The 14,677-nt window shown below is 37.9% G+C and overlaps 1 long non-coding RNA gene across 1 annotated transcript in view; it reads left to right on the forward strand.

Moving 5' to 3' along the window:
• The window catches only part of LOC146529744 (uncharacterized), a 111,626-nt gene that overhangs the window by 26,254 nt on the left and 70,695 nt on the right, over positions 1 to 14,677 (forward strand). The window contains exon 2 of the long non-coding RNA XR_014878982.1: positions 14,435 to 14,653. This is a non-coding gene — a long non-coding RNA (uncharacterized LOC146529744). The remainder of the gene's footprint in view (positions 1 to 14,434; positions 14,654 to 14,677) is intronic.

A 14,677-nucleotide genomic window follows, 5' to 3' on the forward strand; every position in this document is an offset into this window, starting at 1 on the left:
CGGAATGAGCTATTTGCATAACGAATGCAGCGTTGATCTCCGCGGTGTCTCAAAAACGAGCGGCGCCAGGGGAACGGAGTGTCTGTCTCTATATTACCTATATTATACAATACATAGTGATGAGAACACTCTCGGAATATCATATACAAGTTTGAAGGTATTATTAAGCCGCTCCTCAATTCCGACACAAAAGATTCATGAAAAGTTCAACAAAAGCTGAGTTGTGTAAATGTAAATGTAGTTTATTTATATAACTGCGACTGTCGTGGCGCAGTGGTTGTGGGTTCCATTCCCATCGATGGAAATTACTTATTTTTCTTTCCTTGACCTGGTAACAAGACAAAGGGTGATGTTAAGATTCGCTACTTAATATATAATACCTCAAAAATCAAACTAAAAGAGTAAGCGAGGTCTCTATTTGTTGTCTAAAAATATATTTATATAGTTGACATATTTTTCTCTGGCACAAATAAGCCTCCGTAATGCAAGTACTCCAGGACGAAAACACCCTCCGTCTGAATATCATATGAAAGTTTGAACACATTATTAAGCTGCCTCAATTCGGGCACAAAAGATTTATAAAAAGTCCAACAAAAGCCGAGCCGTGTATAGAAGTGTTTCTTTGTGGGAACATCAATTATTCCTCAGGTCAGGATCCGGGCACGCTGATGTCCCAGCTCCCCGGCGCGACGGTGATGTGACGACCAAATTGAATAGATCTCATCTCGCGGAATGTAGCTTGAGAAATACCTCACTTTTTTGCACAAAGTATGGAAATTCGAGACTTTCTTTGCAATTTTTATTGATCCTTGCTTTAGAATTTCGGAATCTAGAGATTTACATATGAGGAATGAATAGGCTCAGAATATTGGGAAAGTAGGACCATGTTAGAGATAGCCATTATATAAGTGATAACGCTGCACGAGTACTGGAACTAAAATGAAGTTCTGCACTAAACTACTAAACATATAATACGACAGAATGTGGATGTTGTGAACATTGTGTATTCGATTCCCACTCGGAGCATTGAAATATTTTCGTTGCGACGCAGTAACAAGACAAAGCGCGGCGTTCAAAGTAGGTAAACGAGAGATCAGTGAGAAAGAAACTGAACCCACCCAACATACCCAAAGGAATACTTTGTTGTCCGTCTATCGATTTGTCACGACCATTTGTCCTGAGATTGCGCGGAGACATTAACCTGAAATTATATCAAATATATCTACGGTTCCTTGGAATAGGTGCAGGAGCAGTGAAGCTTCTAAGTGAAGCAATTAAAAATATACGAACATGTATTCATCGTTTTTGCTGCATTTTGTATGAAGTATGCCGCGGCCGTGGGCCCAAAACCTAAAGGGGGCACTTTAGGTGCCGTTATAAAAGTTGTAGGTCAACCAAAAGTACTATATTATTTTTTATCTCTTTTATTGTATCGAATTAGGCGTTTTTGCGATATAAATGGTCACATCTTTATTAAGAAAATATAGTAATATGACTTTTAAGGAAATCAAGGGACAGTAGACCTGTCTGGTTTGAATTTCAACTCAATATTTTCAAGCTTTCCTAAGGTAAAGGCTCTTGACAGACAGACAGACAGACGGACGCACAACGTAGTCATCTCATACGCGCCACGCATGGCCAACGCGGGTGCGCGCGTACTCATTGTATGGTGCAAGCGGAACACAACACTCGCGCTCACTGCTCCAGCCCTATATAATTACAAATAGGTGTTAGCTACGTTCATCATCAAAATAATAATTGATTAATTATATAATCAATTATCTGATAGCCAGGGATAGCGCGCACCAGCGGTCTGGCGCTAGTCACAATAGACCTCAACCACATATATCATTCATAGATGCGATACTGTGACTTTAAGATTTGACACTCACGCCGACATGAACCAAATATATTTTATAATAAATCCGTTTTCAAATGGACCCCACCCCCACCCTCATACCAAGCATCTGAGAAGAGACCGACAGCATAAATATGGCTGTAAAACAGCTATAAAAGGCGGAGACTAATTTGTTTTGCTATCATTTATACTGTTCTTGGAAACCGTTGTGTAGTTTAAGGGTTATAACTAAAATCATATGGTACTGTTGTTTCTTTAGTGCAATAATACCTAGTTCGATGCCAATTGGGGATTTGTTTTAGAATATTTATATTTTTTTTATGTCCATATTATTTTAATAGCCTTATTTATAGCCTAGTACATATCGCACTTCTCATTTAAATTGTAATGTAAAGTTTGAAATACTACAACTATAAATAGCAGCCAATCTTTCTCTAAATAAGAAAAATATTTCAAAATACCTCACAAAATGTGATATTTAAACTTGCTCAACACAATTACTTTCCTGAGTCTATAACCATGCTTATACAAAGGTTTTTCTAAGCCATTATTAAAATGTTTAAGATATGGTAATATACTTTATTTTATAACATACTAGCGGCCCGCTCGCGGTTTCATTCGCGTGAACTATGTTATTAGTAATTTCTGTCTCCATGGCTACGTCCTAGTGACGTCTATGCAAAATTTGAGACTTCTAGCATTTGTAGTAATGAAGTTCCATACAAACTTTCGACCCCAAAAACAACCCCTTAGAAGTCGAATATTGCAAATTCCTGTCTTAGCGAGCACCTACGTCCTATAAGTAACTCCTATGCAAAATTTGAGATTCCTAGCACATGTAGTTTCTGAGATTTCGTGATGAGTAAGTGACCTTTCGATTTTATATATATAGATAAGCGTTATTTTACTTTACATTAAGTTCACGCTGTATTCCTAGCGGACTAGCCAGAGAGAACGGAGCGCCAAACGCTACGGTCTCTACGTACCTCTCTCGACTGGTCCACTGTCATCAATCTCTTCATACTGCAATAATCTCTTCATATGCTCTCCGGGGGTTTCTCATGATATTTATGTAATCTTCCTCCACTATCATCAATACTGTGTCTTGAAGGTCAACCGAGGTTTTCTCCTGCTTGATCGCTATCGCTCACTTCCCTAATAAATCATTTTTGTCATTCTTTGACGAGTGCCCACACCACGTGTCGCGAGGTGTCCTCGGACCTGGCTTTCTGCATATCTCGTAATTGCGGATTTGATCAGTTTACCGAACTCTGTATATACTAAAAAGAGATTACATTTCCACAGCATTCATCTTTCCCTCATTCTTCTTCTGTAATACCCACTGTTCGTTGCCGGTTTCAACACAGCTGTACAGACGTTTCGCCGTCTCATCAATGCAGCTAAGGCATTGTTAACACTGTTACCTGCAGCTTGGCGAGGTAATAAAAATATCTCATTACTCTGAATGGAACACATGACCGTAGGTAGACGTTGTAGCGCTGTGCCATGACGGCTTCAGTATTTTTTTATTTCTTTCCGAATACCTCGTAAAACTCATCTCCTTATGTATTTTTAGAAAGTGTCAAATGAACTTTATGCTAAGCTAAGCTTCAGCTTTCAGTGTATCAGCTTTGTGATTAAAATGCTTGCCAAAGTTCGTTGAGAAGCTTTGTATGAGCGAGGTGCATTTGAGAAACGGATCAATGGATGGATATTGGCTTAAAACATAGATACAAGTTTGTTATCGTTTAAACTAATAATACTGTATTGATACTTTCTTAATTTACTAAGCGTGAAAATGATGATCAGTTCAATCGTATATTTTTGTTTGTTTTTTCCTCTTGCAGAAAACAAAAGAGAAAGTGCCACAAATTCACATCATGTATTTTATTATATATTTATATGTATATATATACACTACACCGTATTATATTTTCATTAAGCACTAGTTAGTTGTATATACCGCCCGCTACGGTCAGACTTGCAGCAAGTGACGAGCAAAATTTATCTACTATTAAGATATCCTGTTCTCCGTTCTGCCTGCAACTGTCATGTTAATGAATATATATTAAATAAATTATTATTATTATCATAATTTTATTAAAGCTATCGTGGCACGGTGTAACAAGCTGACTGTAGAGACGAAGGTAGTGGGATCAATCCCCACTCGGGGTATTCACCTACAGAGCGCCACAGAGAACCATCAAACATACAATGTCTTAACACTGGAGAAGGCAAAGTTATTAATAAAAACATTTAAAATTATTTATTTTTCAAGTCTCAAAATTCCTTTTAAATTTGTTTTCCCTTTATCTGGAATTTTTAATACTTATTTATAACCGCATCCACATGATGCCATTAAACCATTATTGTAATGCAATATATTCAACACAAAAGGAGTTATTTAAATAGGATCAGTAGTTCCTAAGGTTCTTCAGCTCAGCTAAACAAATTCTTCAGCTTTAGTATATTAGTAGATATAGTAGTTAGGTCCAGAATCGGTTTGTCTAAAACACTAATATAGAACAAAATATTAATATATGTATGTATGTTATAACTTAGAGTACCATAGCAAGTAAAATGTATTGTTTATTGTTCCAAAAGCTTTCAATGCAAGCTCCTATGCAACTAAATCAATTTTAACTCTTCTCAAACTGTGAAGACGTCGCCTCCTACGAAAGTGAGTTAGTTCATCATAAAGTATTACAGAGCCTACGCTGGTACACTCAGCAAGGAAATTGAATGTACCTACTTGTTAATATTCAAATAATATTTTAATTATACTTCAATCACTAATTTAATAATAATTACATTTTTATTAAGCACTACGTAAGGAACGGAGTGTCTTGTTTGACATGTTGCCTAGGGAAAAAAATGTGAACGGAATTTTTATAATTAATATTTTGTCGTGACGTGAAACATGTCTTATTCAGCGACGGCGGAATTATTTTTCTCAGAAAATATTAAATTAATACTTAAATTATTAATGTTTAAGTTAAAAAAAATAGAGGGAGCTGAGTATTCTTTTCCAGAAACAAGACAACAACGTCAAATACGCCGAATGTACACAAAAGTCATTACAAATGCCGAATACACGCCGAATGAAGCACAACTTAGACGGCGCGAGTATGAGCTCTAACAAAGCTCTCAACTTTGTCAAATTAGCGTTAACTTATAAAGTATACAGCACTTGAGCTCGCGACGCTACAGTCTGTACTCTACGGTGTCTCGGTGTACGAGCCCCGATATCCGGGGACTCCCCGTATTTATTAAGTTACGGCAAGTTGCGACGAACAATGAAATCAAACCGAGCGACTGACAACATAACATGACGTATGTGCGGGACTGCTGGTGGGAGGTAAACGCGGCAGTTTTGTTAGTTTTACATTTGTCATTTACATATAATTATTACAATAATGGTATAAAATAAAAAAGTTACAAATACATGACAAACACTCTGTTGTAAAGGAAATCCTAAACTTATTTATTAGTAACATTTTCTCATTAGTCGTTTCAAACAAGGAGCTATTAAAGAAGCTACGAGCTACAAAATATTTATTATTTTATCAGCGTTCTCGGAAATTATAATAATTTATTTCATTTAAATTTATCTAATAATTTTGTATTGGTAAACGCAGCGTCCCCGCTTCACATACACTTCTGTATGTTTTCATTTGCCAGACTTTGTTGTCGCTCGCTAAAATAAGCGTCCTCAGCACGCGGAGCTTCATGATGTACTAAATATTATGATACCATTACTTTTGTATGACGGTAACTGAGTTAGAATATATTGTTAATTTATTAAACTACAGCTTTTGGCTTGGTCTCCACTCGGAGGAATGAATTATTTTTGTTTCCTCTCTCTGATAAGAAAACAATTAAGGCGCACGGCGTTAAGCTAAGCCACTCAACACGCAATCTCGAAATCAATAGGTCGAAAGTTTAGTAAAGCGTACTGTACGATAATACGAGTATCCAGAATATATGTAGCTCGCAACTCAAAAAAATATATACGTGAAGAAAAATAGCCTCACCCTGTATTCCACACAGAGAGAACCTCGACTCCAGTGCAACCTTCCACTTCACTTCTGTTTACCATTTTAAGCCGAATTTTCGAGGGATTGCGTGTTGGCTGGCGTGATTGAACGCCGGGCTTTGCTTCGTTTCAAGCGAGGATTTTTTTAATAAAATAAATATTACATATTTTATTCCCCCGAGTCAGCATAAAACCCACAACCGTCGCGTACTTAAAAAAATATATGAAGCTACATCGAAATTCTTTCTTAAACGTAGAGCAACATTTAAATAATTATAAAAATACATCGACTTAAGGTGTTTTAAATTGCATTCTGATGCAGATAACGCAAATGTATACTTTTTTGGAACAAAATATATTTAATTTATATTTATAGCAGCAAATTCAAAATATGACTTGAATGTTTTTTTGTTAAATTTATTTATATTAAAAGCTCTAAGAGCTAAGCTTATCAAACGTTCTTTGAAAGTTTTCATGAATAATTCTTTTAGCTTACAGATTATGCCGTTTCTAATTAAATTAATTAAATTTTATTTTCTTTTATCATCTATCGTGTGATGTTCCTCAAGTCCCGACTATGCACTGCAAAGAGGGTAATGTATTTATCAGCTTATCTATATACCTACTTATGTTGTTTGTTTATTGCTGTGCAGCGTTGTAGTGTTTTTAGAATTTGGTTTTTTAGTCACAAAATATTGCGGAAGTCAGTATTTTTTAGACAAAATTATAAGTATAAACATAAATGTTAATATACATATATATTTTTTGCATATAAATATATGAGAAACACTTTGTTCTGTAAAATATCTATATATTACTGCATATATACCAATGCGCAATAAATTAATAATTTCAGCTTTTTCACTCGAAAACTTTCAAAAAGATTTTTATATGATATATTTTTAAAGTCATATCTAAAAGATTGGCGCGTCTAGTCGCTCGTATCTCGATATTAGCATGTGTACGTAGCGCTGGCTCGCCCGCAGCCGGTAGGACCTCGTGGGGGGTGGTCGAAGTGCAAGAGGCAAGCGTTTTTTTATAAAATTATAGTAATTGGTACAAAATTATATCAGCTTTAGCTTCACAGCAGCTTGGAGGCCTAGGAAAATATATGAAGTGGAAGTCAACGTCACGTTTTTTCCACTAGAGCGGGGAAAATAATTAATTCCTCCGAGTAACCATCAAAAGCATTACCTATCGTTTAAACGCGACTGTAGTTTTAATTACAAATGCAGGACCAACTACGTACAATTATATTATAGTGTTTGACTGCAAACAACGCGGCTGTGAGTTAGACTCCCACTAGGGGTGATGTAGGGGTGAACTATTTACTTGTAAATATGTTAAGTTACCTTTAAATTGTACTGTTAATAGAATCTATTCATCACACAAGCTTTACAGAGTAACGCCGCTCAGAGTTAGCTGATGTAAATTAATCTAAAAACTGTTCAACTTGAATAGTGTGCTGCATCAAAGGAGTATTGTATGAAATGAGGATTCACATTTCCTGATCAGTCGAACTGTGTACTTTGAATTACTGGAATGTACTTTATAAAGGCACAGTTGCTCAACGTTTGACTGTAAACGCGACGGTAGTGCGTTCGATTTCCTATCACTGAAATAAACTATTTCCGTGGCGTGGAGCTGGGTGCCAGTGCCTGTTTCCAAAGTTGAGGAGTGGACTACAGCTTGAAGCTTAAAAAATGGGTTTAATTCTATTCTTAGTATTTATAATTACTACAAGGTACTGATAAGTATGAAATTATAGTTATCTTTACCAATTATTACTTAAAAACTTTGATATAATTACAAAACTATTGAAGTTACCATTGAGTTACGTATGTGACAGCGATGTGTGGATAGCATCGATTGTTCTTCGTTAGGTCTGTTTGCCTTCCAGCTGGAGCGTCTGTCGTATGTGGGAGATGTCACATATGGTTTCATGGTTTTATGTATCGGATTGACCAGTATATGAAGTACTTATGGGTTCTAATAATACATTACATTGTGTATGTACTCATTTATTTTTATATGGATATTTTTTTAGCCCCACGCTGTATCCCGCACATAGCAGGGCAGACAGAGGGAACCTGGGAACCTAGTGCTAAGACACTTCTTTGCCAATTTTCCACAAACAATAAATAATAAAGTTAAAAATAACTAAATAAACGAATTCGATTGAATGTGAATACTCCCTCAAAGCATCGACCGCTAGCGACAAATGCACGTCCATTGCAATCTTATCGCTACGATAGCTTTTATATCGCGAATGAAGGACACTCTATACGCTTAACGTTAAAGAAGCTAACAGCCTGTCTGTCTGTCTGTCGCGTTACGGCTGCGCCGGGAACGCCTCTCGCTTCATATAATTGTTTTTGAGAGGTTTTAATTCTGCTTGATAGTTAGTGCAAAGAGAAGTAGCTAAGCAGGTTGGCAGACCCTGGCAACATACGTCGGTAAAATATGGCGCGGCGTTGCGTTCCTCCGTAGTAGATATTTACAGTGATGTATCACAGGTGTACACACGGAATAAGTCGAATAATTCGAAATTTAAAGTCATTACGTGAGTGGCGTAACCTAACACCGCGCTTCGTCTAACAGCTCACAATTATCGTACATCCAAACTCTGCGCCACTGCGGCAACTAGGCTTATTGCTATTTTTATTTTATGAATATAAACATAAATATCGCGAGTACAGCCGTTTGCTCGGCAGCAGGGCCTCCACCGATATTGTAAATAGTAAGTTTATTACAGTTTTGTGTCCACAGGAGCGTGGTATGGAAATAATATAGAAATGGCTTTCAGAACCAATAACATATAGCGGAATACTGACTACAAACGTTCAATAGGAACAGTCTTTCGTATTCCTTTTATTACAATGAAATATGAGATATGAATATTTGTTTATAGGAAATTTTGGTTTGCATAAAAAACAGGTTTCCACATAGGATGAAGAAACCCAGTGTTAAGACAGTTCTGTACTTTTCCCCCAACTATTGAGACATTGTGGGTTAAATGCATTTACTTGCAACTTAACGCCACGCTTTGTCATCATTATCATGCTTAACAATAAGACGAGGTCTTTCTGTGTTTAACTGACAAACAACATTTAGAAAATTGGCTATATGTGATAAACGAAGTGTCTTAACTCTATGCTATCTTTGCATATCTTGTTAATTATTACTTTACAAAACATCAGACAAAAGAAAGTACGTAAAAAATACATTGCTAAAAGATTTATTATATTTTGTTAAGAGTTTCGTATGCTAACGCTACGTTAGAAACGCCAGCGCAAACCACACAGGATTACGGCAATTCATAGCGATCACATTAATTCAATAAATCCGGATAAACCGCTAATAGAGAGCTGTTGTAACTGCTATAAACTTTTACCGACTGTTAGGTAATTACCTTTATTAACTTCGTCTTTGTTCGTCTTTGTGTTTCTTTCATTACGTGTAATAAGTGTGTAAGAGTATTATAATTGATATATTTAGCAGCACAGTGGGTATGTGGCAATGCCCCGCTCTGGCGGAGTACGAATTCAGAATCAGAATTAAGAGTCATCCGAGATATCTTAGTACATCTTGAGAATATAACACTTCGTTCCCTGTTGATTATGTGTATGTATGTATATTGCAATATGCTATGTCAAGAGATACGCTGTGTTTTACATAAATAAGGTTAAGCAGAGATAACTTAGTATCCAAATACTCCGTCTTCCCCATTTTTCAGCATTAGTTCGGTCAACAATTAAAGCCAACATTAGTTCAGTATTTAAGACGGGAGTAATGAAAAGAGTCACGAACCTAACTTCCATCTCTAATTCATTTGTTTCACAAACTTTTTTCATTTGCGGTTTCGTTGAGCGACCCTTTTAATGAACTTGGCGAAGACCAATATTAAAGGTAAATCGATATATTTATTTAACAAGTTAACTTACGGCAGTTGTTAAAAGTAGGCCTCATCTACTTATATTGTCGTGGCGCAGGGGCACGTGTGTGGGAGTGGCGTGTGGTAGCGCGGAAGATTGTGGGTTTGATTCCCTCTCAAGGAATTAAATGTTTAATATTCTTTTTCCTAGCCAGGACTACTGTCGAGGCAAAGCGTGGTTTTGATTTCTGCTACTTAGCATGCACTGCCTTCAAAATTCGGCGGAAAGTGGGCAGGGTGGACAGTGAAGGTGGCCAGTGGGAAGTGTCTTAAAAGGAGCGAAGTGTAGATACTATTTAAGGTTCCGTAGCTCAAAAGGAAAAATCAGAACCCTTACAGGATAATCTTGTTGTCCATTTATCTTATACCATTAAAAGGTAGGCCGAGGGAACCTATGTTTAAGGCATTACGTTCATATATTACATTACGACATTACATTGCGAGTGGCGGAACTTATAAGCATGTACCACGATTCCGCTTCTATGGTTAGGACTGCTGTTGGCGACACTAGACCATTCCCGATTACAGTGGGGGTTCACCAGGGCTCGGCTCTTAGTCCGTTCTTGTTCAATGTAGTGCTTGATACTGTCTCAGCTCACATCCAGGACCAGCCTCCATGGCTGATGATGTATGCCGACGATATAGCACTCATTGCCGAGAACCGACTGACGCTGGAGCGTAAAGTGAATCTCTGGAAGGGTACGCTTGAGAACGGCGGTCTTAAACTAAATGTGTCGAAGACAGAGTACATGGCCTGCGGGAGCCGGGACTCGAGCACCATCCTTATAGGTCCTGAGCCAGCCGTTAAGTCGGAGAAGTTCAGGTACCTTGGATCCGTTATGCACGAGTCTGGAGGCATCGACCACGATGTCCATGGCCGGATAAGCGCTGCCTGGGCCAAATGGCGGGAGGTCACTGGTGTGGTCTGCGACCGCAGTATACCGCCCAAGCTCAAGGGGCTGATATACAAGAGCATCGTCCGACCGGTTCTTTTATACGGCAGCGAATGTTGGCCAGCAATATCTCGGCACACTCTGGAGCTTCACGTCACGGAAATGAAGATGCTGAGGTGGATGTGCGGCGTAACGCGGTCTGACCGCATACGCAACACATTCATTCGAGGTAGTCTTGGGGTCCGTGACGTAACGGATAAGCTCCAAGAGCGTCGCTTGAGATGGTTTGGCCACGTTACGCGCCGGCCTAAGAACTATGTCGGACGCAAGTGCCTTGCTATACTAGTTCCTGGGGCGCGACCTCCCGGACGCCCAAGGAAGCGCTGGTTGGATGTCGTGATGCAGGACATGAGAGCCAATGGTCTAACCACCGAGGACGCAAAAGATCGTGCAAAGTGGAGTAGGGTAAGTAGGAAGGCAGACCCTAGTAATAGCCGGGATTAATGCCAGGAAGAAGAAGAAGAAGAAGATTGCGAGTTGCGGAACTCTAGGCCGAACTTTTGCCTTGGTGCTAGAGCGAAGATAGGAAAATCTTAATTCTTAAAAAATATATCATTCCCTGGGGAATGTGGGATCGAACCCACAACCGTCGCCTTGTGCCCCTGCGCCACAAAGGTCTCGTTTAAATTTAAATTGTAATATAGGTATATTTAAAGCTATTACAATATTAAATGTGTATCGTAAAGCTATATAATATTAATAAATAATTTAGTAACATTCGCCCTAAATAATTTACTGTATATTAACTATTAAACGCTTGTATTGTTAGAATTTGGTAATTGGAGAACTATTTGGAATTTCACATTATTTTGAACTATTGCTCTAGATATATACGAGTTGGTATTACGTATGTTCATATGCTCAAAATGTTACTAATTAATTAATTAGACTACGGTGATACCGTGGTACAGTTGTCACACGTTCAATCTACAATCATCACATGATTGGTTCAAAACTCATGAAACTTTTGTCATAGTGGACATAGTATCACCGTCGCATAAAACAGCAGGATTTTTCTTATAATAATTCCTTGAAATGAAGGTAATTCGGAAAAAATACAACAAGCCCTCATTTCTAGATGAAAAATATTTAATGAAACCCCTAATCTATAAACTCAACAACAACACCATAAATACTAAAATAACACTAAGTTCACTCAGACCGTCCCCCTACATGCGGGATACGGCGTGAATATACACCGCACTCCCTAGCACTCCCTAGCACTCCCTAGCACTGCCTAGAACTGCCTAATTGCAACTTTTGTATTATTGTGTAATTAAGTCGCTGCTCCGACTCCAAAAATAATGAGAGCATTGTTCCCCCGCGACCTACATCTGTTGTTCGCGCAAGTGCTAACTGATTTTACTTGTTATGCTAATAAAGTGTCATTTACTTTCTGTGCTCCTGAGCTTTGACGCCGGCGGATTGTTCTGTGTAGATACTATTATGTACTCGTGCTGTAGTCCAATTAACTATATTTGACTATATCAGCATGGAACCTCATCGTTCCCCACCTTCCCCCATTTAGCGACATTGTGTGATGGAATTTAAGGCCACGCCTCATCTTGATCTATGAGAACGAGGAAATAAAAACATACATCTCCGAGTGGAAATCGAACCCTCAACGGTTGCGTTTTCGATTGGGTGTTGTGCTGCTGCATGTTTATTATTTCGGCATATTATATCCCAGTTTAAGTTTGTGTTCGTTATGTATTTAATTATGTTGTTTACAATGAACTCGAGCATGCATGATATAAGCTCGTAGTGGAGGTGGAGGTGGAGGTGGAGGTGAAACTAAACTTAGTACATTGTTCATTTTAACTTTTCACCCCCGAGACATGTTGGTAGCAAACTCCATCTAACATTCATACGGCTGCTACGTAAATTCCACGTACATTGAAATTAGGTGATCGATTTTTAGCACTATCGCTATTGGCTTACTATACTGCATACTCTACAGTACTGGGAATTGTATCATATATCAGCTTTTGGACGTCCACTGTTGGACATAAGCCGGCCTCCCGCAAACTTTCGGCAATCGGCTTTCTGCGATCTTGACCAGATCGTCGGTCCACCTGGTGGAGGGCCGCCACTCAGCGTCCGCACCGCCCCAACAACGGCTATCAGTTCTCGCTAAGTGCCACTTCAGCTCAGCAATTCTACAAGTAATGTAGCGGTAGCCTTGGATTGTAAGACTAAGATATATTAAAGAATATTGATTTCTTTTTTTAAGGTTTCACGTACGAAGCCTTTGGACACTCAGGACCCTGGTGTTTAGATACTGTTCCCGCTGGTGAGCAAGTAATAGCATACAGCGTAAGAAAAACATTAATTGTTACTAATTGAAGAGAAATTATACAAACTTAAAACGATGAAGGTTATGTAAAAATAATTCTGGGATATATTTTTAGTTACTACGAGGTGTACTATTCTTATTTATAATATTTTGATAGAGTTGGAAATCAGAGTTTATGTTGCAAACAACAAACAACTAAGTAGCGACAAATAGAATTATTAATGTGGATTTGAACCTTGCACCGTTTCACATTAACCTGGTTATTATTTAGTATAGAATATGAAGGTAGTTCTGGAGATTACAAGTTTATTATTTACAACTACGCTTTGATGTTAGAACCTGGTATTTTCTAGGATCAACCGACTGAAATATTTGACCAGTTTTGATGGAATTTACGCTGTTACAAGTACATAGTTAGTTTTGATTTACATTTAGAAAAAAAGTCTGTCGTAGCGCTAAGGCACAAGCGACTGTTGTGGACACACATTCAGATTTTCATTTCTTCGCTCTGGTATCGAGGCAAAAGCACAGTGTTGAGTTCCACCACTCAAAATGCAATTGGGGTGAAGTGTCTTTACACTAGACTCCCTCTATCTACCTTTTAATGGTATAGAGAAATGGTCTTAACAGATGGACAACAAGGTGATCCTATGAGGGTTCTATTTTTTCCTTTTGAGATACGGAGCCTTAAATAGTATTTATAAAGCAATAACACAAAAAAAATCAAAGTTTTCTTTTAATAACATATCCGGTACCAAAAAAAAGGAACCGCAGTTCTCTTCCGCGTTAAGTTATCCAAAAGTACAGTATTGTATTGTTATCGGCTCTTTGTGGTTCCATAATTTCCGGTACGAGCGCGCCTTCTCACGTTAGTTACCCGGCAGCGGCGAGCCTTTGAAGTCACTCGTTTGAGTATACACTATGTTAGTTTGTAGGCTACACCAGATATATGATTAAACTGATTATTTCTTGTCTGTGAGTTAAATTTTAGTATGATGAATGGAGATTTCGAAAATTCTTACATTGTTTAAGCCTTGTTAATTCTTCAAATTCTAAAGATATATGTAAATAGAATATACTCCCTTTACTTATAGCGTTCCTTTTTTATGACACCCGTCAGATGTCTATAATTAATTGACAGCCACATAGGACATAGGATTAAAAAAGTGAATACATGAGAAGATAAAAGATATAAACCAAAGACAATTTTCTTTGTAAAAATAATAGATAAAAGAGAGAGACGAATAATAACTGTAATTGTCGTTTCTCTTATTTTCAGGTAATTTGGAACATTTGTACGTAATATTGTAATTGTGCTTTTAATAATATTTATTATAATATAAACTGTTATTTACAGAGGAACAAATAGCAGTCAACAGACAAGCCGCGTCGCCACGACTAACTACCTATTAGTGACCATACGTGAATCAGGCAGCAGCAGTGCCTACCTACATATAACATGAGAGCTATACTCGTATGCTATATAACAGAGTTCGCAGTGAATAATAACTGAGGAACTGTAAAACAGTGCATGACTCAAATCTCAGCTTCCGTCGCTCCTGGATAAATTATGCAGGTGCGACCCTTTATACTGTACGAC

The sequence above is a fragment of the Heliconius melpomene genome, chromosome 18 (assembly GCF_056956725.1).
Source record: "Heliconius melpomene rosina isolate 202511_hmr_F chromosome 18, ASM5695672v1, whole genome shotgun sequence".
NCBI lineage: Eukaryota > Metazoa > Arthropoda > Insecta > Lepidoptera > Nymphalidae > Heliconius > Heliconius melpomene.